Source organism: Euleptes europaea, chromosome 8 (assembly GCF_029931775.1).
Source record: "Euleptes europaea isolate rEulEur1 chromosome 8, rEulEur1.hap1, whole genome shotgun sequence".
NCBI lineage: Eukaryota > Metazoa > Chordata > Lepidosauria > Squamata > Sphaerodactylidae > Euleptes > Euleptes europaea.
In genome coordinates, this window is record NC_079319.1 from 78,907,411 (window position 1) to 78,934,165 (window position 26,755).

At 41.7% G+C, this 26,755-nt stretch overlaps 1 long non-coding RNA gene across 1 annotated transcript in view; it reads left to right on the plus strand.

Moving 5' to 3' along the window:
- The first annotated feature begins 7,839 nt into the window (after positions 1-7,839).
- LOC130482059 (uncharacterized) overlaps positions 7,840-26,755 on the plus strand; it is a 70,988-nt gene continuing 52,072 nt past the window's right edge. Inside the window, exons 1-2 of the long non-coding RNA XR_008933492.1 lie at positions 7,840-7,885; positions 15,743-15,862. This is a non-coding gene — a long non-coding RNA (uncharacterized LOC130482059). The remainder of the gene's footprint in view (positions 7,886-15,742; positions 15,863-26,755) is intronic.

The window sequence follows — 26,755 nt, forward strand, 5'->3', positions numbered from 1 at the left end:
ATTGCCATCAAGTTGCAGCCAATTTATGGCGACCCCTTAGGGTTTTCAAGGCAAGAGATGTTCAGAGGTGGGTTTGCCATTGCCTCCTGCACAACAACCCTAGACTTCCTTGGTGGTCTCCCATCCAACGGCTAATCAGAGCTGACCCTGTTTAGCTTCTGAGATCTGAGCAGGCTAACCTGAGAATCGAAGTCAGGGCTTGAACTAATTATATATAATCTGGAGTAATAACTCTCCATGAGTTGCACAAACATTACTCTTTAAAAAAATATAGGCAACTATGTCCTTATGTTTGAATATTACTCCAAAGAACAATAGTCAGTGGTCAACATAGGCTCTCCTATTTGGGCCATTAAGATGAAAGCATATCCATGAATTTCTTAAACAAAACACACTAGTATTACATATGTGACATGAGTTTTACATTAATGTTTGTATTTAATTTGTATAGCATCTTGTACTGTAAATGGCTGAAACCTTCCTGGCTGCCCAATGAACTGTTTGTCCAATATTTAATTTTGGGAAGTCTGTTGTGTATAATAATGTTCCCCCCCCCCATGAAAATCCTAATTTGGTAAATGAAAGAAACACAGCCCTAATTACAACTGTTCAGTGTAGTCTTCAGAATAACACAGGTCAAAGATCACTTGAGAAGTCTGGTTTGAAGTCCAATAACTTGTGCTGATAGGTCTGTTTTAGGAAATATGTCATGATTTGGTTTCAAATGCTGTAGACATAGCATTGTTACTTGTCAAACCATTCCATTTATCTGACAGTGTGGATTAGTGGTTAAGATTATCGAACTAGTTTCTGGGAGACCTGGGTTTGAATCCCTACACGTGCCATGGAAGCTGCTGGGTGACCTTAGGCCAATCATACTCTCTCGGCCTAACCTACCTCACAGGATTGTTGTGAGGATAAAATGGAGGAGAGGAGAATGGTGTAAGCTGCTTTGGGTCCCCATTGGGGAGAAAGGTGGGGTACAAATGAAGTAAGTAAATAAATACATAAATCTGACTGGTAAAATAATTCATATTTATTGAATGCCTGTTTAGATGTAGATTTTCTAACTTGTTTTTTGTCTTTAAAAAGGTTCAAACTAAAATTAAGGAGGAAAATCTGAAACATTTTATTTTACCTATATTAAATCTCAAACTGAAATCTGCTGAGGTATCTATATTAAAAGTTTAAACAAATCCTGAAATAACCAACATGCTCGGGGGGGGGGAACATTTTGTTTTTTGGCTGAAGTAGGAAAGTGTTTTACCCTCCCCAAACTAAAGATTCTGCGGGGAAAGTGTGGTTGACTGATGGCAGGATTTATTTGCTAGCTTGCCATATCAAAAACCCACGGTGATATGCTGAAAAAAAGTTGTGGATGTGTGAACTGCCTCACGTAGAACCATTCCAAAGGCAATTGGCTGGGCTCCAGAGGGACTGCTGTGAGTTTCCTGTAGTACAAAAAGGGTGTACTTTGAGAAATGGATTGCTGTTGTCCACTAGAGGCTGTAGTGAGACCAGCAATGTTGTTCTTAGGACAGACGTGAAATGTAGGCGGTCATCAATGAAAGTCATTGGCAAAATATTCCTTTGCATTAAAACAACGTATTGGGGTTTAACAGCTGTATGATTATTTGGTCACAAATAGAGGTATAATACACAAATAGCGGATAACACGTGTCACTCCATGTAATGAACTGGCTTCTAGACAGTGTGCCTCAGATCCAGAAATTAGCAATTTAGCTTTGCTAGTAGTCTCACAAACACACACACAGACCGAGAGCGATTTTAAGCAATGTGCTTGAGTTCTGTGGTATAAAAGCTGGCTCTGGTATCTTACATCACAGGTACAGCTATTCTAGTCAAGTTGTGTAAGCTTCCATTATTTAAAGTTTATTCGCAACTCAGTGTATATAATATCCAGGGAGACCCATAAAGGAATTTTTTTCATGGCTGATGTAATAAATTCCAGCAAGTCAGCATAGCAGTAGAAGTCCTTCTAATGATCCTTATTGGGAGACTGTGGATCCATCTAATAACATATATGGGAGCTGTGGAGTTAGCACATGTGGAACAGATTACAAATGGGGAATGTTGCACATCTCAAAAATGCAACTTTGTATCTCCTTTTTTGGGTACTGCTTCCTCTGCCTTCATTTTTGCACTAATGGTGTAATCCTATGCAGAATTATGCTCTTCTTAATCCACTGAAGTCAATGCAATGAGAAGGGTTTAACTCTGTTTAGGAACACACTATAAAGTACCTAAACCATGGTTAAGATGACAATTTACAGCCCATTCCTGAGGGGGGGCGTGAAACCTCTTAGGAGACGGCCTGACCCCGGTGCCCAAGCGCCACGGAGCTGTGCCTCTCCCCTCTGCCAGTGCGGCCTTTCCGTGGAGCTGGCAACGGTGTAGAGAGGCTGCGCCAGCGCAGGGGGGCGTTCCGGGGGGGGAGGAACTGCCGGTTAGACTGCTTCCTACCCACTTTTGGCCACTTGCGCCGGCGGCCGGAACAGCGCTACTGCGCCTGTTATTTTGCAGGCGCAGCCTCGCTGTTTTCAACGGGGGGGGGGGAAGCCCCAGTTAAACAAACAAACAAACAAACAAACTGCATAGGGGAAACGGCTTAAGAAGAGGTGCCCAGATTAGTACTGGCAGCTTTTTGGAAACAAGAGGACATTCCAGATTTGGAAAAGTGGCAACAGAAAATGGAAGAATTTGCGGTGATGGGCAGATTAACCAACATGATGAAAGAAAAGCCGATGGAAGAAACACAGAAGAAATGGCAATGTTATTTTGAATATGTTAAATGGAAAGAATAGACTAAATGTTGATAAATAGTGATAATATAGATAATGTTTAGATTATATAGCTACATGATTTATTAAGTATATTGTATAACACTGAAATAATCTTATAAGAGGTATTATATGTAAGAAGGAATCTATTCCCCGAAGGATTAGAATCTGTATGATTGTAATGTATGTATGTTCTTTTTTCTTTTCCTTTAAAAAAAATTAATAAAATATCTTGGGGAAAAAGAAGAAGAGGCGTGGCGCTGCTGCACCTCTTCCCCGCCGTTCCCCTACGCCGTCGGCTCAGGAATGGGCTGTAAGAGTTCTAAGGTTATGCATCTTAACTAGAACAATGTGGTGGTGGAAAGTGCCATCAAGTCACAGCTGACTTACGGCAACCCTGTAGGGTTTTCAAGGCAAGAGACATTTGGAGGTGGTTTGCCATCGTCTGCCCCTGCGTGGGCTGAGAGTTCTGAGAGAACTGTGACTGGCCCAAGGTCACCCAGCAGGCTTTATGTGGCGGAGCGGAGAATCGAACCCAGTTCTCCAGATTAGAGTCTGCCGCTCTTAACCACTACAGCACGCTGGCTCTCAACTAGAACAATACATAATGGTCGTACTCATCACCTTCCCAAATCATGTAGTGGCAAAATCAACATTCATGCTGCTTTCTTAACAAATAAGTATATTCATTCAGCAGTGTCTCCCCTTGCAGTTTTGCCATATGATCATGTAAAATGTTCATTTGGTTTGCTTTTTAAGGACCTGCAGTTATAATGTTATTGGAAGAGATTAATAGGTAGTCAAATTAGTCTGAAGAAAAATTCCAAGAACAGAAGTAATATACTAGCAAACTAAGTATTACAAAGCAGCATGCAAGCCTTTGGGGTTGTGGCAGAATGGTCCTGCTCAGACTTGCAGGCCCTATTCCACTCCTGCCCTCTCCCAGGGATTCTCAACCTCTCCTGGAGGGGGTTGCCTCTCTCTGTTTTTGGGTATCCGCTGCCACTATCTGACCATTGTAGGACTTGCCCACTAGGGTGAGGTCAGGATCCCCCCCTCCCAGCATCCCTTTCAAACCCTGAGGCCTTGCCTTGGTGTCTCCCACTTACCCCACTTCTGGGCACCAAGGGGATGAGATACTGCCTGGGGTTGCCACTGGAAAAATAGCTGCTTGCCAATTGCCAGCCTTCTGGGCACCCCCCCCCCCCGTTTTAAAATAGCATGTTCCAAGCAGGTGGAGGTCTATGTGGTACAGAGAACTATGGTCAGCATTCAAAATAGAGTTGCCAAGTGCCAGGTGGTGGCAGGCAAACCCCCGCCTATCCACCTGGCTGCCTGCCAACCAGCTGAAGGTCATCGGGCCACACGTGCACGCGCGCCTACCCACGGCGCCATGTCACTTCTAGTTTACACCCGGAAGTTCTGCATCGCAAAGGCCCGTTTACCACTCAAACTCCCAGTGTATGATTCTGAGGGTTTAAAAATATATCTTTACCAGTATATCTGATTTTAAACTCCAAGGTCTTTGAATAGGTGAGTTGAATACATTGATTAAAATGCTTTACGCCAGCTCAGCTGCACTGGATGTTCCAAAAGATTGCAGCATTCCTTGACAGCTATGACAAGTGACTACTGGAATTTATTAGATAGTTAAAGTGGCTTAATTTAGCTATAAAGAAAGCATAAACCTAAATTAAGTATTATCAGACTGGTGGGTGTGCCCTCAGATCTGGAAGACCAACTAGAACTTGAATGTTCTCCATTGTAAGAAACACCTGAAATATGGAGATTGCAGATAGTTGTATTGGTCCAACGTAAGAGCTAAAAACAAAGCAGTGTAATATCTTTATTGAGATGGACCAAAATAACACACACACAAATTGTGCAGGCTTTTGAGTTCTCCAGAACCCTTTATCGGGCTGGATGTTCAAAAACAAAAGAGGGGGAGATAGATCTTGAGGCTACATGTCCTTAGTTAAATGTCCCACAGTCTTGGTGATGGGTAGGGGTTGCCAACTCTGGGTTGGGAAATACCTGGAGATTTTGGAGGTGGAGCCTGAAGAGAGCAGGACTTGGGGAGGGGAGGGACCTCAGCATGGTACAATGCCATATAATCCATCCTCCAAAGCAGCCATTTTCTCCAGGGGAACTGGTCTCTGTCATCTGGAGATCAGTTGTAAAAGCAGGAGACCTCCAGGCTCCATCTGGAGGTTGGCAATACTAGTGATGGGTGGAGCTTCATATCAGTTGCACCTTGGGCCTTCTGGGAGCATAGGAGCCTCCAACTGAAAAATAAAAACTAACTGTTGATCAACTCCATAAGTATTGTGCTCACACCCATGAGGCTGTCCTATATTGTCAGACCACACTGATCTATCAAGGTCGATACTGTCAACTCTGACTGGTAGCAACTGTTGGAGATCCTGGGGAAGAGGTCTTCCACCATCATCTCCTATCCAATCCTTTTAACTGGAGAGGCTCAGGACTGAACCTGGGACTTTCTGCATGCAAAGCAGATGTTCCGCCACTGAGTCACAGTCCCTTCCTTCAAGACCATGCATGCTGTTGCAGAGCAGAGGGAAATGCAACCTGGATACTTGAGGCCAGGGATGCTTTAGGGCTGCTTCCAGGAAGGAAATTGGTTTAAAGGTACTGTCATTGAAATGAACCCCTTGTCACAAGACAGCCAGAAAGTTGCATTTATTTATTAATTAAGGCATTTATAGCCCACTTTCCCCCCAAAAAAGGGCTCGGAACAGCTTACACCAAGGCCATAGGAACCACCTCCTTGTGATGGAATAACAGTTGGTCAGCATTAATTTTCTTGTGATAATTTATTCACTATACTATAGACTTTGCTCAGGCTACCTCTAACTGGAAAATGTAGCTTTGGGTGTGCATGTGGTATAGGTATGTAGTGGGTAACTTAAACAATTCAAACAGGTGACATAATTCCTGCCATGCTATAACTATTTTGTGAGCTTTTTAAAAGTGTATTTAAAAACACACACACACACCCCTATTTGTTTAAAGAATGAGGGTTCTTTCAGGGAATCACTGGGACCCAGAATGAAGAAGAAGAGTTGGTTTTTAAATGCCGACTTTCTCTACCACTTAAGGGAGACTCAAACTGGCTTACAATCGCCTTCCCTTCCCCTCCCCTCCCCACAACACAAACCCTGTGAGGTAGGTGAAGCTGAGAGAATGTGACTAGCCCAAGGCCACCCAGCTGGCTTGGTGTGTAGGAGTGGGGAAACAAATCCAGTTCACCAGATTAGCCTCCGCCGCTCGTGTGGAGTGGGGAATCAGACCCGGCTCTCCAGATCAGAGTCCACCGCTCCAAACCACCGCTCTTAACCACTACACCACGCTGGCAGGAATATACACTGGCCCTTCAGTCTTACACATACTTCCTTGGGAATAGACGCGAATGGATTTAGAGACGCTTCTTAGTAAACATGCAGAAAAGACTGACTTGTGAGAATAAAATGTAAGGATTTTTTAAAAAAAAAAATTGTCTGGAAAACTGTCTTTTCCTCACACCCAAGAATACTTCCAGATCCAAATGCAGATCCAAACGCAGGGAAACGTTAGAGAGGTTCCTTGTTTATTTAGGGTACCGGTGTACTTGATTTGGAGTGAGGTGCAGTCCCAGAGGTGTAGCGATGAAAAGAAACATCCGAGAAGCAACCCCGGAAAGGGTTAAGCCTGGTTTGGCCAGGCAGTGTGGTGCGTATGCACTAATCTGTGTGGCTCTCTTGGCCGCCTGACAAAGTGCCGCCTCCTCCCCTTTGCATGAAGTCGGATCCTTGAGCTGATGCAGAGGCAAGCCAACTGCTCCATATTTGGCTTCGGTTACACATTGACACACTGGAGAGGAGAGCTTGTCGACCGCAGACATCGTTTCTGCTCCACTTGGGGCGGAGGAGACCATCCAGGGCCCGTGCAGCCGCGAGAAGGAAGAGAAAATAAAACATTTTTTATTTAAAAAAGTCCAAGCCTTTGCGATCAGCCGCCAAGACCCTGTGTGTGAGTCTCCCCCCCCTCCCCCATCACCCCACCCCCCCTGACACTTATCAGCAAATGCCTTAAAAAAAAAAGCCCCCCACCCCCTCTGCTTTCGCTTCTCCGCCCCTCCTTTCCGACCGAAAACCTCCAGCAGTTTCCAGCTGGGGAAAAAACACACGCCAGGCTCTGGAGGAGGAGGAGGAGGAGGAGGGGGGGGGAAGGGGAGCGCGACGTCCTGTCACCTCCAAGGGGTTGGTGGGTCTCCCTTTCCTAGAAGCCAGTCGGTGTATCTTCCCCCCCCCCCGGGAGGTGTAGGAGGAAGGGGAAACCAGGCCAGGAATGTTGTTTTGTCGCCACCGGGGGTGGCGCTGGCTGGAACGCCTGGCCCTCCGCGCGCGCCAGAAGCGTCCTCCCCTCTGCAGCAAGGAAACGGCGAAGGCAAGGAGCGGAGGTGGTCAAACGACCCCCCCCACCCTCCCTCCCTCCCTCCCTGGAGAAACGGGCTCTCATTTCTCAGGCTAGCTCAGGGAGGAGAGCGGCCTTCGCCCGTCCGTCCCTCGGGCTGGGCCCCATTACGCGCCCTGGGAGACGGTGGCGGCTGCAACCCCGGGAGGGGCGCGCGGGGTTTGCACAGGCCCCGGGCTTGGCGGGCGGGCGCGTCTGTCTGTCCCGCAGCAACGCCCTCCCCCGGCTGCACTGCCGGGCCGGGGGCTGCGTCCTCCCCGCCGCCGCCGCCGCTGCTGCTCGGCGGCTGTGGGCGAGCGGGACAGGCGCGCGCGCGCCCTGCCTCCCCCTCCTTCCCTCGCTCGGCTGCATAGTAGGGAGGGCCAGTCTTCCCTGCACTGTGTAGTACGGGGCTGGGCGGTTGCCGGAGGGGTGAATGAAGCGAGGAGGAGGCGGTGGAGGAGGAGGAGGAGGAGGAGGCGGTGCTGGGGCTGGGATGTGTCCGGCAGCCGCCGCCGCTCCGCTATGCTCCTCTGCTCTGGGCCCAGGTCTGCTGGAGTCTCCCCGGGGCGCTTCAGCAAGGAGCCAGTGAGGGGGCGCGTGAAGGCCGGCGCTGGGCACCGGGACGAGAGGTAGGGCTCCATTTGCAGGGGGGGGGGGGGAGAGAGAGGGAGGCCTGCGCTCCCCTTCCTCTTCACCTTGACTCCCTCCGCCAGGCCAGCTTCTGCTTTTCCCCCTTCCTGCAGCCTTTCCCAGAGAGAAAACCAGCTCAAGAGCGTTCAGTTCCCCCACGGGGCTGGCCAGGAGCTCTGCTTTTCAAGAACCGGTGGGTTTATCGGTGCATATTATAAGATTCTTCTCTCTCTCCCCCCCCCCGGTTTTTAAAGCGACACGACAAGATCCCGACACTGTTTTTAATATTTATGTTCCATGCCTCAGGTGCCCTTCTCCTCCTTGTCTTGCTCAAAATAATGTTTCGAAGTTACCTTCTTTCCTTCTTTTAAAGGCCCCGAACTCTTTGGTAGGTGCAACTTGGTTGCATGGCATCTAAGAATATTTCAGGCAGTGAAGATACATTCTTGCTAGGTTGGCTGCTGTCGAAATGCTACGATGGCAACGTAATGTGTTGGGCAGTATTGGAAACGGTGGCGATTAAAATAAAAAGCAAGAGATATAACCAGAAAGCAGCGATGGAAAAGAGAGCAAATTGCAAGCGTGTTATATAATGCCATATTATGTGGATAAGGAGAACAAGCTATTTTTATTTTGTTTACCGTATGGTATGCAATAGGAACTCCTCCAAGATAATATTCTTCGCAGTGATTGTGTGAACCCCCCAAATACAGTTAGAAGGAGGAAGAAACCTACAAGTTGTCCTGTTAATGCATAATATCACTGTTTATAATCTGTTTATACAGGCAGTTGTGGGAAGGCATACTTTGAGTTTGTGTATCCTTTTATGCTCCATACATATGGATAAGAAATGCTTGACACTGCTGGCGATTAAATATTTAATGATTCCTGTTATATATTTTATGCAGTTAATGGTTAGTTACATGTGTCTGAATACAGCCAATTACTTCGCATGACATTTAGGCAGTCCGTTTCAGTTTCTGATGAGACCCCTTCAGTGAACAGCAAATTCAGATTTCATCTGTGAATGTGAATCTGTTTGTCTGGCTGGTGAGGACAGCCTAGTTTTATTGCTCACAGGAATAGTGGTTATGAATGAGGAAGACATAGCTGAAAGAGAGAGGCTATGTTGCTAAGGGTTATTCTGAAATGCTGGAAGGTTACCCTGTCGATAGTAGATTATAATTTTTATTCAGTGTTTGTTTTTGTTTTTACTGAGCATAGTTCAGTGGAATAGATTGCCTTGGTCTCGTCACCAGTAATGTAGAGCAAAAACACTGAGAAATTCTCCACTTCATTCTCTGTGTGTAAGATTTTGTGTGTGTGTAAGTGTGATCATGTATAGACATGTCAGGGTGTAGGTTTTCAGTGTACTCACTCCAGCCCTGATCAGTCATGTAATTAGATCGGGCTGCCATGGTAACAGACAGTATTCATCGTCCATTCAGGTGCGCTTTTCTTGTGACTGGGATACCTCAAATGATGCATGTACTGCAGGGGCTGGGCAACTTGTTAAGCTTTGCTTGTTGTGTATTGTGTGCCGCAGCTTGTTTGCATATGATTAACATAATTTGCATGTAATTTGAAATGTAAGAAGTGGGTTCTTGGCTGCTTGATATAAAAGCACTTCTATTAGGTCAATGGTACAGTTTCGACTTTGAGTCTACAAGTTGCAGTTCGTAGGATTTTCTGTAGACAGTTATTTATTATTTGCGATGTTTTGTTTACACTGCTTTAGCAGGGGATGCATCACCAAAGAGGAAAATTAAGCGTGTTGCTCTTATTTTAGTCTTTGTCCCCCTCTAGAGATTGGCAGAATTATAAAAGGGGGGGGGCTGTTTTTCTCCACTGTTCAGCTGTATGAATCAATTGATGTCTTTTGCATGCTAGATATATAGTTGGAGGATTTGTAAATAGCAAGTAGCTTTGCTTATTGCCTTTAAAACTTGGAGAATCCTCTCTTTTAATTCCAACTACACTTCTCTACATTTGCCATGTATTTATGGCAATTGGCATTTCACTTTAAAGTAGACTTTTGTGGCATCTCTGGGGGTACAGGGAGACTTTCTTTGCTACTTCAGCAGAGGCCACCCAAGAGTATTCAAAATGACAACAGCTCGTTAATAGTACTCAAAATACCAACAAATCCTTTAATAATGAGATTTAAAAACAATAAAATGGCTCTTTTTATTTGGCTATTTTTAAAGCATTGAATTAGATGCACATAAATTACGAGTTTTCAAGTTTTTCTCTTTGAGGCACTCTAATCCTATGAAACGTGAGATTATTAGGTCTTTAGCTAGATCTCTCATACTACACTAAACTGCATTGGGAAGGTGTCTGTGGGTTGAATGTTGTCCGTGTGGGTTTACTGTATTCATTGTTATACAGTTTGTGTGTATCTGTAGAAAGTCAGGTATCTTTGCACTGCAACTGTCTAAAATGCAAAGTTTACAACTACTGCAGGATTAAGGGTTGCAGTTCGTTAAATTGAGCAAGGAATTGAGCCTACTGCTTTTTGGAAGGAATCTTCTGGTCACGCTGTTCTTTGATGACTGACATATGTGCCACATTTTAAAGTTTGTACCACCTCTGACAGAAGTGTGCAGACGTGCAAGTAACTTGTGCCATTTGCCTTTGATTCCTGATTATTGGCATCTTATGGAAGTTGATCTTCAATCATACAAATTGCTCGCCAATCTATTTTGTTTAGTTAGTGACATTTGCATATAGATAACATGGGTGTGTTATTAATGAGCCAGAACACTCATGTTGCTTTTTAAATGCTACCTAAGAGTTTGGGTAGGAAAATTTCATTTGCAGCCAGCTCTTTTTAGTTTGTTGGGTGTTTTAACCATTTGAAGCCAGAGAATTGCATGTGAAATCACAAACGAACTTGAACTTTAAGGAGTGTGATATTTTGACTTGTAAATATATACAAAGATTATGCCAGAATTTAATCATAAAGTTTAGAGCTAAATGCATATTACTGTGTTAATGAGATTTTCTTTTATTGTAGATATTTTCATTGCCAGGATGGAAAAAGCTTAGAGAAAACAAAACCAATGAGACCCAGTTATATTCTCAGTAATGCATCAATAATTAGTTAACAACTTTATTTTTTATTTGATTTCACTATTTTTAATCACAGCGTTAAACCAAGGAAACAGCAAAGGCCTTTTACTGTTGTTAATGCATTTTTAATGTAAAATAAAAGCATTTTCATAATGCTAATGGTTCAATATTTGCACACTGCCTTTTCCAACATATATTTAACAAATATTTCTATCAGAAAGCAGAGTGCCATGTTATTAAACAGATGGCTCGAAAAGCAAAAACCAGACCACTGATAACATTGAGGCTGGAAATGTATAGAGCATGTGATACTTTTATTTTTTTAGTATTTTGGATTGTGCGTTGCAAATTTGTTCATAGTCATAGATGCAGTCAGTGTAAGTGAACAGGCAGGTTTCTCTCTGTCTGCCAAAGCTCAGAGCTTCCTTTCTCCTGATGGGCCTTGGGAGCAGTTTCTCTCAGACTGAGCAGGCCCAGATCTTTCAAGCAGTGAAGATAGATTGGGCAATGCTGCTGTGGAGGTTCTGCAGTTCGTTTCCATTTCAGTCTGTGCCACATTCCATTCAACTGCTGTTTTGGGCCAGTGTGCCCACGTTGCTAGTCTGAAAACATAAGGCAGAGAAGGACATAAGTAATACACCAGGGAAAAGTGAAACAGCCATGTAGAGTGGGTAGTACTGAATGAATCCTTGTACTGTCTTGGTACGTGTTGTTGTACATTAATTTGTTTATAATGTGAGGTTTTATGTGCCTTCAGGTATGCTTTAGATGTGTGATTGAGATGTCTGAAGTACCAATTACATGATATTTTCCCGTGGAGTTCACTATGTAAAACCTTAGGAAAAGTGCTTATATTTTTAAGGTTATTTTATAAAACAGCCGCCCCACCTGAGTTTGTGTGTTTTAAATCACATCAAATGTTCTTTGTTTTAGTATTTTATAGCAGAATAAGCTATCTTGTACAGTAAAACACATGATCCAATTCTTTGTCCACTGATAGCTGGAGGGAATACTTAACTTACATTGATGTCCGTGGGAGCTAAAATAGGCCTGACTCTCTCTCCCCCCCCCCACTTTACTGTCATAATAGTGAATCCTGTCTTCAGTGTTTACTAGTTTTAAACACAATTCAGTAAGGGGACGGTTTCTCTGAGACAAGAGTGTAGAGAATTCTTGAGAGCTCTTAGCCGACCTTATGAGTGGTTGAATGATTAACTGTTTAGGGTACAATTCATGCACTCGGTTTTAACAGCAGACTTAGCTGGGTGTTATTTATTGCAGTGGACGTCACATGATATATGAAAACTATGCACAAACTATATCACCCAGCTATGATAATTAAAAAGTGCATAGTAAGTACATCATAGTTTCCAAAGGGAGTTGTAATGTTAAAGTAAAATTGGCAGATAGAAAAACTGAAATGTCAAATCTTCAGTTACTTGAGATGTAGTTTGGTGGCCATTTTACCTATAGGTTAGAATATTTATATTTGCATGTCATAAAGACATTTTAGATGGAATATCTTATAAAACCATAAAATCTGTGTTATATCATTGTGCCTAGGGTATGATATGAAATTTTAAAATTTAAAATTCATGATTTTAATTTTTGCAAAAAAAGTTTTATAGTAAGACCTTTTTAAAGCAGTACATTTTTAAATTACTGAACTCTGCATATAAAATAGTCAATAGGAATTTCATAAAATATCTTTTTTAATGCTGTGAACTTCTACATGTCGAAGAGCCCATTCCCGAAGGAAGGGTGGTTAGACGGTGCAGCCATGATGCCTCTAGAGCTGCTTGCTGCCAGTGCAGCGAGCCGAAAAATGAATTTAAAATTATTTTTAGCAAAAAAGACCATGGAACTCCCCATAGAGTTCATCAGGGCTGCGTCACAATTTTGCAGATGTTTCTCGCTGCCTGCAAAATGGCGCATTTTGAGGCTGAAAGGGGTTAGGAAGCTGCCTAAAAGTAGCTCCTCCCCCAGGAATGTCCCGGGAATGCCTCTCAGGATGCCGGCGCAGACATATGCCACTGGGGAGGTGACACGGGCATAGGAGGCTCATGCTATTGCGCGGTGCCCCAGGGGTAGTGTAAGTCACCCTGCACCAGCATCTGTGCCCGTTTGCATGGTGCAAGTGGCACAGATGCCGGCGTAGGGGTCACGTCAGTTCTTATGCAGCTCCAACCCTCCCCTTCAGGATTGGACTGCCTGGCTCCATTCAGATGTCATGAGAAGCTCCGATTAAAAAGATGGTTGTCAAGTCAGGCATGAACACTTTTTTCTCCATGCATCTTTTACTTCCTCTTAAACATGGCGCTTGATTGAATGCTTTTGGGTTTCATGAAGGTTCAGTTTTCCTTGACATCTGAATACAGGCACTTCAGCATATTGGAATCTTGTTTCCCTCATGAGTTAGACATCTACATGGATATTTAACTTTTGTAAGGTTTAGAATGGGGCGGGGGGGAATGTGCAAGACAGATTTATAGCAAACCAGAGCTTGATCTATGGGGGAGAGGAAGAGGGAGGTGGGAGAACATGGGAACCGTGCTTGCACAGCAAACAAAACAGCATCCATGGTTGACACTGGAAATCATCTGTTTAATTAAAGATAGCAGTCTGAGCATAAAATAATATAAGTTGGACGAACATAATTTTTTTTGAGGTAAGAACTAATGATCCAGTAGATCACTCCTATCTTTTTAATTCCACTAAAAAAAAAAAAAAAGGTAATTATGAGCTACCATGGAAGTTCTCCTGAAAAAGCTTCATTTCAGTTGGGGGCTTGCTCAGGAGAATTTCTTGGTAGACTGTGCCTGCTGCAGTCAATTTTAAATAAGCATAGAATTTAAAATTAATCAAAGTTGTAAGCCATTTTAATTTGGAACATGGTGCAATATATAATGGCGACAAGATGAGGTAAAAGTTATTGTTTCACCACTAACCAAAAGTTTAGTTTTTTAAAGTACATATAAAGCTTATGAGACAGAAACATAATCACAGTTTATGAGATGCTAAAAATAGTGTGGGAGAAAGAAGGAACAATGTAACATACTTGTTTACTTTCCCTGAGAATTTATACTCTGAATATCGGGTGTAACATGACATGACTAATATGGTAAAATGTAGATTCTTAGACTTCTCTTGTGACACAAATTTCCCTGTTTCTTTGTTGTTCAACCATAAGCATTTCAGTCGAGAGATTTACAAACAGTACATCCCCACACAGAATAAAAGCTATTTTATCTTGATTTTTTAAATTTTAATTAATGGTAATTCTATTACTGGATTTTTAAACTACGCATCGGTACAAGGTAGGATGTAGGTTTTTAAAATTTCAGACATTTCAGAAATATGGTAGGTAAATAATATACTATTACTCACACATTTTCTAAACTTGTATTATAATTGGGAGACTTGCCCTGTATTCCTTATGTTGTTGACAGTGCCATCTTGATGGCCCCTATAGACTTATGTAGCAGATGGGCAACCCGTTCCTGAAGGGGGGCAGTTAGGGAGCGGGGGCAGGCCGTGCCGCTCTCCACAGAGACTTCCTGGCTGCCGCAAAGAAAAGGCAGTTAAAAAATAAAAATGGGGAAATGCCCCCATTGAGTAAACCGAAGCTACACAACCAAAGTACCTGGCGTAGCCACGCCGCAGCACGAGGGGGGATTCCTGGGGCAAAAGGGGTTAGGAAGCTGCTAAAGGCAGCTCTGCCCCCAGGAATGCCCCCCCCCCCGCACGCTAGTGCGGGCTTTCCCTTCTGCGAATTCCCTGCTGGCGTGGCTGAGCTAGCAGTGGGGGCTGGCGCAGCTCTGCGGCTCCTCTACACCAGTGTTTGCTCCCAGGATGGCGTAAGTGCTCCTTATCCTGGGTTAAAGGGGCACTTACGCCAGTGCAGAGTTACGCCAGCTCCTAAGGAGCTTGCCCCCCCTTCAGGATTGCAGCCAAAGTCAGTAGCTGCAGTGCTTCCATGATTGGCATGTATGTCATTTCTTCATGTTACTCTGCTTGTAATTTGCAATCCCATTATAAATGTATTTGGCAGGAAGAGCTGTCTATATAGCTAAATTTTGTAATGGTCAAAATGCCCTTTTCTATACATGCTGACAAAGTATCCCTACTTTTGTGCACCCTTTGCCTAATTTTGCCTGTTCTGCCTGTCATTTTTGCTTGAGTCTGCAGTGTGATATCTAGCAATAGTGGCTGTTACCATGCCATGCCAACATAATTTAGAACATTATGTGGCTGTATCAGGCTTTGTTCTATAGATGAAGTAGTTAGTTCCTATGTCAGTTATTTTGGGGAGTACGCGTGTTGTGTACTTTGTGAAATTTTACTGAAATTAGTCTGAAACAAAATACACACAAGAGCCTACTATGCATCTAAAGAATGAATTTGATCGAAATATTAGGAAATGAAAAACAGAATTCTGATTATCATTATGTGTTTTGTTTGGCTCAAGTCTTTTGCATCATAAAGTTTGCACTCTAGTCAGACTCGTCTGTTTTCTGCAACAATTTATAAATGGTAGATATTTGCTATCTGAAGTTGGTTCTGAATATGGTTTTTCTGAATACAGTATCTTGTCTGGGAGAAAACACCAGTTTTCCAAAAACAAAACTTTTTGGATTTCTTTTTGAAGATGAAGTCTGCCAAAGCACACTGTTAATTCAAGTTATTCTGCTTTGTTAAAAACAGATTAAATATGTTTTCTAGGTCTTTCCTAGTACTTTATATAGTATATTAACAGCCTCTCCTTTTGTTTCTCTTCTCAGTCTTTGGATCAACAGCTGCAACCCAGAAAAACAACCCAAGTAGTGATTTTCTTCCTTATCCTTCTAAGACAAGAACCACCAGTTTTAATCTTCACCTTTGAGAGGGGGTACGTAAATAAGGTCAGAATTTCAAACTTTTCTTCACTTTAGTTAATATATAAATCTTGCAGAAACCTGGACATAAGATTTTATGGTCTGAAAAAGCGATAAAATGCTTTTATATGTTAAAATTATTTTTATTATACAATCCAGGAAGTTATATACTTACTACAGTGTTTCAAAAAATTGTTTTTTGTTTTGTTTGTTTCAAGATGTTGTTGCTGGTTGATCTCTGCTATGAGTAGGGTTTTCTGAATGAGAGGAGGAAATGAGGTTATTCTGATTTGCAAAACCTTACTAAATGGAGAGGGTTCACATTTAAAATTGCTTGTTGGTTGATCTCTGGAAGGCTGAGCTACAAAAAACTTAATGATGTGATAGCTACCATAGAAATAGATCAGAAACATGCTGAGGCATGTATATTAAAGTATGAATGGAAAAGAGTTGCAGTATTTGACCTCTGTAAGATGTGAAGCATAAATAACAGAAATCCTATCTGTGCTTTTATTGGTTATTTTTAAAAATAGTTATATAAATATCATAGCACTTGTAGGCGAGGCTAAGAAGTAGCCTAACTTCCTGTTCTTGATTCCTTGACTTTGCATGTAGGTGTCTGTTTTTCATATTTAGGCTTATAATATAGCCAGATCGTTAACTGATGAAATAAATATTATTTTATTTACTTTATAGTGTGCCTTTCCCACATTAGAACAGTGCAGGTAGATAGTATAAGACAACCAGTGAATGATAACTCTCTCTCTGTTTTTAACGTGGCTTACTTACAATGCATTCCTGAAAGGGGGGGGCAAATGGTCTTAGGAGGCAGCGTGACCCCTACACCAGCGCCCATACCACTTGCGCCATGCAAACTGGCACGGATGCTGGTGTAGGGGCACTTACACTGTCCCCCCTGGACCATGGTGCCGTTATGGTCCCTGGATGCTGGCGCGGCCTTCTACCAGCATTCTCTCAGTGCAAGTCCCTGCGTCGGTGTCCTCGGAGGCCTTTCCGGGGTGCTCTGAAGGGGGGAGCTGCTTTAGGCAGCCTCCTAACCCCTTTCAGCCTGAGAACACCCCCTAACGCAATGGTGTTGCTGTACCACCTTTTTGGTGGCGCAGCATCACTGTTTGCTATGGGGCTCCTCCACCATTTTTGTTTTTTTAAATTAAAAAAACCTCCCCCCCCCGCAGTGAACACAAAACCTCATTGGAGGTGCCACAGCAGTGCCACACTCATGCCGTACCTGACCGCTGCAGCTTTCAGGAACGAGCTGTTATTTAATTACATACTGCCTTTCTCCCCAAAGTGGCTTATATCGTTCCTCTCTTCCATTTTGTCCTGACAACCACCCTGTGAGGTAGGTTAGACTGGGAGGGTGTGATTGGCCCAAGGTCGCCAAGCAGGTTTCTGTGGCAGAGTGGGGATTCAAACCTGGATCTCCCAGATCATAGTAATGCCATTTAAATATTATAATGGGTTGTTAAGTGGCAAATTAAAAGTGCTAAAACATGACAGAAATATGTAGAGAATCCAGAAAATTATTTTACGTTATAACGGCTTATGAAAATGTGCTCAAAGCATGAGTGAAAATAACTTTTAATGTATACAGGGTTGCTTTAATGGGTTACACAGTGCATAATTGAAATTTTATTTTGGCGACGAGCTGGGATGTTGTACTTTGTAGGAGGGTAGTTTCAACAACTAGCTACATGTAAAGACATTCCCCTTGCAGTATACCACATCGGCAGAAATGGAGGAAGCATATTTGAGTCATTTGACTTTGAAGTATTTTTCTTTTTTCAATGGTTAATGCACATTTATACCCTTTGTTGTTTTTGGATGGCATTTATATTATGAATGATAGGTCAGCTAGGATAAGGGGTGTTGCAGTTTGCACTGATGTTTGTTGGGAGCCTGCAGTGGTGCGTGCAGGAAACATGCCATGCTTAACCAGCTTCTACCACTGCAGTGGTTAAGTATGAGCAATACAAGCATGGCCTAACAGCCTGCAAAGGATAACAGTTCATATTGGTACAGGGTCTCAATAGGTTTTCAGGATTCAAGTTTTATCCTTCCAGCAATTTTAAAGGGTACACTACTGTACAGGTTGATATGCTGTTGGGAACTGAACATATTTGCAGACTTACAGCCCAGTCCTAATGGGGGTGAGGTACTTACGATGGGCTCGGGGATGGCATAGCTTCGTCAACTTCTGAGTGGCTTGCTGCGGCACAGAAGCGAAAATAAAATAACTCCCCAAGCCCCGCGAAACTCCTCCATAGAGTTTCACAGGACTGTGCCTGCCTTTTTGCAGGTGTAACTTAGCACCTTTAAAAAAGGACGTTCCCAGCCCAAAAGGGGTTAGGGAGCTGGCTAAATCAGCTCCACCCCTGGGAACACCCCTTGACAATGATGCAAGGCATTGCGCCAGGGAAATGGTGCTGGCGAGGCTGCGCCAGCAACCATATCTCATGCTGCCACACGGCTCCCCAGCACCAGCGTAAGTGCCCAGCCGCCGGCATTAGTGCCCACTTAGCTGGTACAAGCGGCACTAATGCCAGCGGTGGGATCACACTAGCTCCTATCCCCTTTACCCCCCGTTAGAATTACGCAGTTATCATAGCAATAAGGATACTCTATATATAAGGATAGTTTTTTTCCACTTACGTCTAATTATTAGAAGAAATTATTCTTTATAACACTGTTTCGACCATATTGATTCTTGATAGCCCACTAAGTATTGCTAGAACTGTACTGCAGTGTCACATTCAGTATCCCTTTTTTCTGTACTTTAAACTAATATTGCAAAAACTAATAATTTTTTTTTTTGCAGGGATACTTTTAACAATATGGGCAAAGCCATCAGTGCTTGGAAGGGGCTGTTTTTCTGGAGAAGGTGGATAGAAAAGTGACATGACAAGATTGTAGCACTGCTTTGTACAGTTTTGAATGATAGCCCAGGCTAGGCCAGTGTCATACAGTGGAAGCTAAGCAGGGTCAGCCCTGGTTAGTACTTGGATGGGAGACCACCAAAGAAGTCCAGGGTTGTTATTCAGAGGCAGGCAAAAGCAAATCACCTCTGAGCAACTCTTCTCTTGAAAACCCTATGGAGTCACCATACGTCGGCTGCAACTTGATGGCAAGGAAACAAATAAACAAAACCTCTTGTTAGTTTGCAAAATTCTTGGCTTGGTGCCATGGTCATCCTGATCTACAAAGTTAATCCAGACATGCAAAAAAAATGTAAAAAGAAACCCCCTCTGTGTTTATCAGTTGTAACTGCATGCAGTGCCCCTTGCTGGATTTGGATAGCATACATGCTTGGTGACAGTCAGCTTGGACAAAGGTAACCTCCTGAGTAGAGGTGACTGACAGTGTCATTCTAAAGCAGCCTTTTTCTTTTGCCATCAAGTCACAGCTGAATTGTGGCGACCCTGTGATGTTTTCAAACAAGAGACATTCTGAGTGGTTTGCCATTGCCTGCCTCTGTCTAGCGGCCCTGGTATTCCTTGGTGGTCTCCCATCAAAGTAGTAACCAGGGCTGACCCTGCTTAGCTTCCGAGATCATTGGGCTAGCCTGGGCTATCTAGATCAGGGCAAAGCGAATTTACCGATGTTTAAGTCCTTAGAAGTCAGTGGGCTTATAGAAGGGTGCACCTCTGCTTCAGGTAGCACTATAAATCTAGATACCCTTTACTCTGTTCACCAGGTGATTAGCACTGCTAAAGCTCCCCTTCTTTAGGGATATTGTTGTGCACAGAGCACATGCAGTGCTTGTGGTACTTAAGTTTAAATACAATATTTAAGTAATTTTGATTATATTTTTGATTAAGTAATTAAGCCCGGATAACCCACAAGAACCAATAATTTTGATTTTATTTTTATAGACTCAAATTCTGAGTTATACCCCCACCCCCCAGACACTTAAGTATATATGTAGGTAATTGAGCTCACCCAAGTAGTTCTATGTTTGTATGTTTGTAATATTTTTGTGTAGTTTTTACTAAAATAAGTACTGCAGGTTTGCAACATTTTTTTTGCCTCTTTGGGGAAGATATTAGTGCCCCCTGCTGTCTATTTGAGAGCAATATCTGCCTTCCTTAAGAACGGCATCTTTTACTTTGCATATATAATGACCTGAAGGAGAAGTATGAAAACAAATTTGAGAAAATTTTATTGAACTAGAGGAACCAAGAGAATGAATTCCAGTTTGTCTTCAGTGTAATTAGCTAGTAATTAGAAAACACATTAGATTTTTGTAAATTGCATATTTAGTATTGAAGTAGAAGAGTAAATTTAATCTACTTGGAAGTGAGGAACTGACAGGCCTGGCTGGTAGATCACTAATACTGAAAAGCTGTACTTAAAAAAATCACGAACTCCTGAAAATCATGCTTGGTTGCCAGGTCCCTCTTTGCCACCAGTCAGAGATTTTTGGGGTGGAGCCTGAGGGGGCGGGGTTTGGAGAGGGGAGGGACTTCAATGCCATAAAGTCCAATTGCCAAAGTGGCCATTTTCTCCAGGTGAACTGATCTCTTTCGGCTGGAGATCAGTTGTAATAGCAGGAGATCTCCAGCTAGTACCTGAAGGTTGGCGACCCTATTTAACTAGCATGACATTTTTGAAATGGTTATCCTGACTTTGAGTCTGATCTCATAGACTATCTCTGGTTTGTGTAACCCGCTCCCCCCAATAATTGTGGGGCATGAAATTAATCTACTTTGAAAAGTAAGTTTAGATTTTCAAACAATTACATATATAATCTGTACTTGAAATTTTTATTTAAATCATTATTTATGTGCACCTACAAAAAATGATTCCTAAAACATCACTGATGTTCTGCCTTTTCAGCTCTTTGATTAATATGGAACTGGAAGTGATATCAGTCCTTTCTAGATATTGCTGGAAAATGTATGGTTTTACCAAACAGTTCCCAGTGATTCCTAGAACATTCTGAGAATGATTTACGTTATTTTGTTTTATGGCATTTAAAAACAAATAAGTATAATCGGGTGAATATTGAAAAGATATTATTACAGAAATAAGCTTTCTTTATACATTTATCCAATACTGTAACCCCACATGGGTTAAACTTGGCTAATTATTTGTCATGTTTTGTTTGAGGTTTACGACTATATCCCTTTAATGGGGCTAGTTGCTCAGCAATGGTCTCCACATCTGTAACTAATTTGATGAGATAAATGTGGTAGGATTAGGTTAGCACCTACCTTATGCTATAGAGTATCCCACGGAGGAACTAATGCAATAAGGCAAGTCTGTAATGAAAAGACTGAGCATGAAGATAAATAACTAGAAGTGGTAAAGTATGTCCATATTGTACTTTATTGTTATTATAATTATTGTTTCTGTATTGATGTAATTTCGATGTATTTTTGGTTATTATTTGGTAAGGAGAGTTCTATAACACGGAACTGATGAAGAGATTCGAAATGAGGCTTTCTCGAGAGGGATCGTCTTCCAGGATTTGAAGCACTCTCTCCTACAAAATAACAGACAATGTGGACATTTGAACCTTTGTCCTGCACAACCATACAAGTGCAGCATACTGTGCAAGGATTATTATATGGACTCTTTAATTTGACATAGACATCTGTGTGTGGTGCATTCTTATGTTGGATTGTACTTTATGGGTATGTTAGGATTCTCATAGTGTTACACCGTATAGAGATTTAATAGATTAAATACAAAAATTGATTCCTAAAACATCACTGACATTCAGCCTTTTCAGCTCTTTGATTAATATAGAACAGGAAGTGATATCAGTCCTCTCTAGGTATTGATGAAAACTGTATGGTTTTACCAAACAGTTCCCAGTGATTCCTAGAACGCCATGATGTTACTTGTGGGTTTTCCTGAAAGTGACATCACACGGTCACTGACAATAATTTTTTAAATTCTTCTTTCTGCTGCTGGCAGCTGGAATGTTGGCAGCACATGGCAACCCTAGTCTAAACTAAATGACTGCATGTTGGTTATGAATGTACACATGCAAATTGAATGGTGGTTTCGAAGTCATTGAATAAGAAGTCGAATCCTAATTCTATTGGAAATTAATGATGGCATTATAATTAGGGGCCAAAATTCAACCCCAAACATTTTTCAAACATGGATACAAACATCATAATTGCAGGTTGTTATAGATTCAGCCCAACCAGAGTAAGATGCTTTTAAGTACCAGTGATTTCAGTGGTAGATTTCCATGGGATTTAATTGTTCAATTTTGAGTAGATTGTGTGCAGTATGGACACGTAGTTTATTCCAGGAATAAAATAAGGGTTCCAGAAACTGATCTTTGCTGAATAGTGCTTCTTCTGTCTGTTCTCTTGTGTAAGTAGTCCTCAGTAGTATAATTTCAATGTTTTGCTGTAGGCAATCCAGCAGAAAGTCCTTTAGAGAAAACAGTGGCAAATTCCTTACACTTTTCTTGTGGTTGTCCTCCACATTCTGGAGATAAATGCCCTGTAGTGTGTGCTGCCTATATAGGTTGGATTTTCCTCATGTTCAAACATTGTGTCTCTATTGCCTACAGCAATGATATATTTGTGTGTGCCCGGCCCTGTTGCAATGTCACAGTTCTAGCGGTGATTAATCCTGCCTTCCTCACCCCCCCCCCGTACTGAGCTACTCCCTGTTTCTGATGACTCCAGGTACCTTGTTTGTAATTGGGTTATGGACAGGCTGGCAGCCCCCAGGTGGGGCCTGAAGGTCTCCTGGAATTATAACTATCTCCAGGCAACAGAGGTCAGTTCCCCAGAAGAAAATGGCTGCTTTGGAGGGTGAACTCTGGCATGATACCCTGCTGCACTCCCATTCCTAGTCCAAACTTTTCCCTCTCAGGCTCCATCCTCAAAATCTCCCAACTCAGAGTTTCCCACCCTAGTTATGGATTATTTCTGTGTTAGTCGAGGTCTGTTCTGATTTAACTCCATTCCATAGAGTTTAATCCCTGGGAGAAACAGTAGCTCAAACTGGAAGCAGTGCTGCCAGCTTCCCTGGGTATATGTGGTAATTAGTCTCTGATCCCAGATCACGGAGGTCCGTTCATGCCACTAGGTAGGCCCCCCTGGGTGTCTCCAGTGATTTATTGGTCCTGGTCATGTGGCTGACATTCTGGAATGCTGCTAGTTTCGTGAAACGGAACTCATATGGCTGTTTTCTTGTCTTTAGATTTAAAGGTTTCTATGGTGGAAGGATACCTGGAACACCTCTGTGTATAAGTGCAGTTCCCATTGTGTGTTTTACTTTCTGCTGTATTATGTGCAGGAACAAAACTTTCAGCAAGAAAAAAAATCCAGCCCAATTTGTAAAAAAAACCCCAAAAAACCTATGGAAACAAACAGTGAAGTATATTGGATTATTACAAGACTGAATTTTAGTATTACTGTCACCATGCCACAAGTAGTTAAAATGCTACAGATAATCATATGCAATATTTTATTTACAGAGTGTAAAGCTCTAGTTCTGACATATGACTAAGAGGGAGCCTCTCCTTGTAGCTGTTGTATGTCATCTGCTTCAGGGAAATAATTACTTGGCAATTCCCATTTGATAATTCCCTCCTTATTTGCTGATGAGTTAACAGTGATGGAATTGTTGAGCAGAGTGCATTTAATCTGAGCTTCAGAAGCTTCTATGTAGTGCTAGAGATATTGCAATACAGATGTTGGAAAACAAGCGAACAGTTGACAACCATGAATAATTGCTAATGTTTTTCTCAAATCAAAGTGGGATTTTTTAAGAATGCACTATTCAACATGCATTTTAAATATATCACATACAGTGTAAATAACCACCAAGAAGGATTTAAAAAGAAATCATGCTTTCAGGCTGATGGGTAAATTTAAAAATAATGTTTCACAGGCTACTTGTGCATGGATGGCATTATAATTAGGTGCATAATAAAGTGCATAATAATCTTGTCTCCACCATCAATCTGCATTCCCATTCTGATTCTTTTTAAAAATAACTGCTAACCTAGAAAATTCTGCAATACGACCTTGTAAGATCTTGGAAGCTAAGTAGGGTTGGCTCTGGTTAGTATTTGGATGGGAGACCACCAAAGAAGTCCAGGATTAGGACGTAGAATCAGGCAATGGCAAACCATTTGTTAAAATATTATGCTACAAAACTATTAAAGACAGTTCAGTTTAGTTTATTTACAGTCATTTGACCAGCACGTAGCAGTACAAAATTTACCATTTTAAAACCCCAACTGAGGACCTCTGTATCTTACTGGCTACATAACAGAACTTTGCCACGGAATAAGAGATAAAAGCATCTTTATCTTCTAATAAAAATGTAACAATAAAATCATCCGAGTGGCTAACATTTCTAAAATTTCTAGACAACACTGGTAAAATCAGCTTATTTCTAACCTCCTGATAAAATTCACAGTGTAATAAACTATTAAAGACATCCACCATATAGCAATGAAATTACTAATGGACATGCCAACTGGAATATATGTTAATTGAAAGACCACTACTGCTCCAAGTTTAGAATTATTAAAATAATCCCAAAGACCATAAAATACCATCGTTGCAATAATTTGTAAATCTCATATAAAAAGATGAAAAATAATACTAATAACTTAACCCTTCCAAAACATTATGAATGTATACCACTTCTTTATAAAATGACCTATGTGAGAGAGCAATTATCCCGTCTACAGGGAGAAGTGTAGGGAAATTTGTACATTTGTTAAATGCATGTTGAAGCGCTGTTTACGGTTCCAGTGTTGCTCTCTCTTAAGGTTGCAGACTGTTGAAATAAAAAAACTTTGGTACTTAAGGGAGGTTTAGGGATGAAGCCTTTTATGTCAGGTGTGTACCCCAGCAGCATTTGCTAGGTCTGGGAATGCAAATCAGTATAACCCCATATGTTCTTCTAACCTGTACAGTATAGAAAAATGAATTGTGGGGAATGGGTGTGTTATTGTGGTAAGTATGTTTGTATTTTAAGTAAAAGTAAAAAATAATATCATTAATTGGCTGTGCCTGTGTCTTCTATAAAGTTTGTATCTCCTGTACCTGGCATTATATTTTATGGTACACATGGCCCGACCCATCGAAGTGACATTTCTGTCATATACAGCCCTTGTAACAAATGAGATTGACACCTCTGATCTAGCTCCTTAAAACTAGCCCTGCTAGCTTCTTAAAACTAATTCTGCTAAGTTGCAGATGAGGAATAGAGCCTGAAAAATAGTTCTTTGCCTAAGGTCGAGTAGGACTTCATGGTAGAGGTGAGGTTTGAAGCCTTGTATTTAGCAGAGCCTCTAAAATATAATACTATATTATGCTAGGGGAATTTTTGTTGATTTCTTCTGCTGATTGTGAACTTACATGCTGCCGTTTGTGCTACCAGTTCTTTGAAGATGTTGATTTGTTGATGATAGTGATCTATCTGGCTTTATGGTTCTATTATTATAATATTTGTATGTGCATTTGCTTACATGCAGCCTGCCTTATTCTTTGGGAGCTCCCTTGAACCCTTTGCTAGGTACTGAAGGCATCATCTTTGTTCATTCATGGTGCTCTACCTTATTGTTAGGGGGTACATAAAATGGTTTAGGTAATATTGAAATATTGGGGCCAAACCAGAAGTGATAGGGACAGCCATGTATTCATGCATCTGCTGCATTTATGTATAAATCGGAGAGTAAGAGAGTATTTCTGCTTGAAAAGTTAAGCGCTAGTAAGTTGAGTTACAGCCTCCTTCCTTCCTTCCCTTCCTTTGCTGCATTCTATGCTTTGGACATTTTTCTATACTTATGCTATTGTTGGCACAAAGGTGCTTAAAGCAAGAGAGTGCAACATAGTAAGGGGAGGGTACCTATAGTTCCTCTCACAATTCATGTAGCAAGTAGGCCATCCCTACTTTATGGAGCAAGCATATGAGTTAGTACAAATGGCTGTCCTTGTCACATCTAATTTGACCATTGGTTACATAGTTGATAGACAAGGGCCTAAATATTACTTCATAGAATCAGGTTGTTTAATTAGCTGTTCAGGTAATTGGAACAAATGTTTTGAAATCTGTATTTTGCTTTATGACAAAAGAACAATGGGAAGTGTCTGCTGACTAACCTGTGTTTTTTGTTTGTGCTTTTTGTAATAAAGGTCTACATTATTAATTGTACCATTGTTCTTATTACAGCTTTCATGTACAGCATGTATAGTCTTGCTCCTTGATTTAAAGTGACATTAGAGTGGAAGATAGAATATGCTGTCTATTTTGAACACTGCATTCTATATTAAATGTATTGCATATTTATGCAAGTGTATGAAATAATTTTATACATTAAGTCTGTCTAACAACAGAAGACCAGAAGTCAAATAAAGTGTATGTGGGTTTCAGAAAATATTGGCTCACAGAGGGCTTGAATCTCAGCTAGGTCATGGACTTGGGATGTATTTGGCCAAGGGTAAATCTGCTTTCTGATGTTTGTGTGAGTTGTGTGCTGATTTGTAACTTAGCCATGGGTTTGTGCAACTGCCTAGTGCGGTCACTGTGCTGATTACTGCAGGGATCGGTAGTAGTGTTAGTACAGGGCTGTCCCTGATATTTAGAGTTACCGTACACCTTGAAGATTTTTTCTTCTGGATACCTTTAACATGTAGCTGCGGTATATGAGGTCACCTTGGTGGCTCTTGACAAAGTGGTATCAATCTCAGTTCTGTGCCTGTAAAAATTATAATAATAAAGGACTGTCTCATAGGAGTGTTGCAATATTGTAAAGTATTTTGTATGCAGAAACTGTTATATTGATGATGAATACTACATTAATTTATTGCAGTAATCCCCCCTATTTTACAGTTTCTGTGTAACCCAAACTGAAATTATTATATTTTCTCCAAGTTCTTTAAAAGAATCTAGACTCTACCCGGGAGC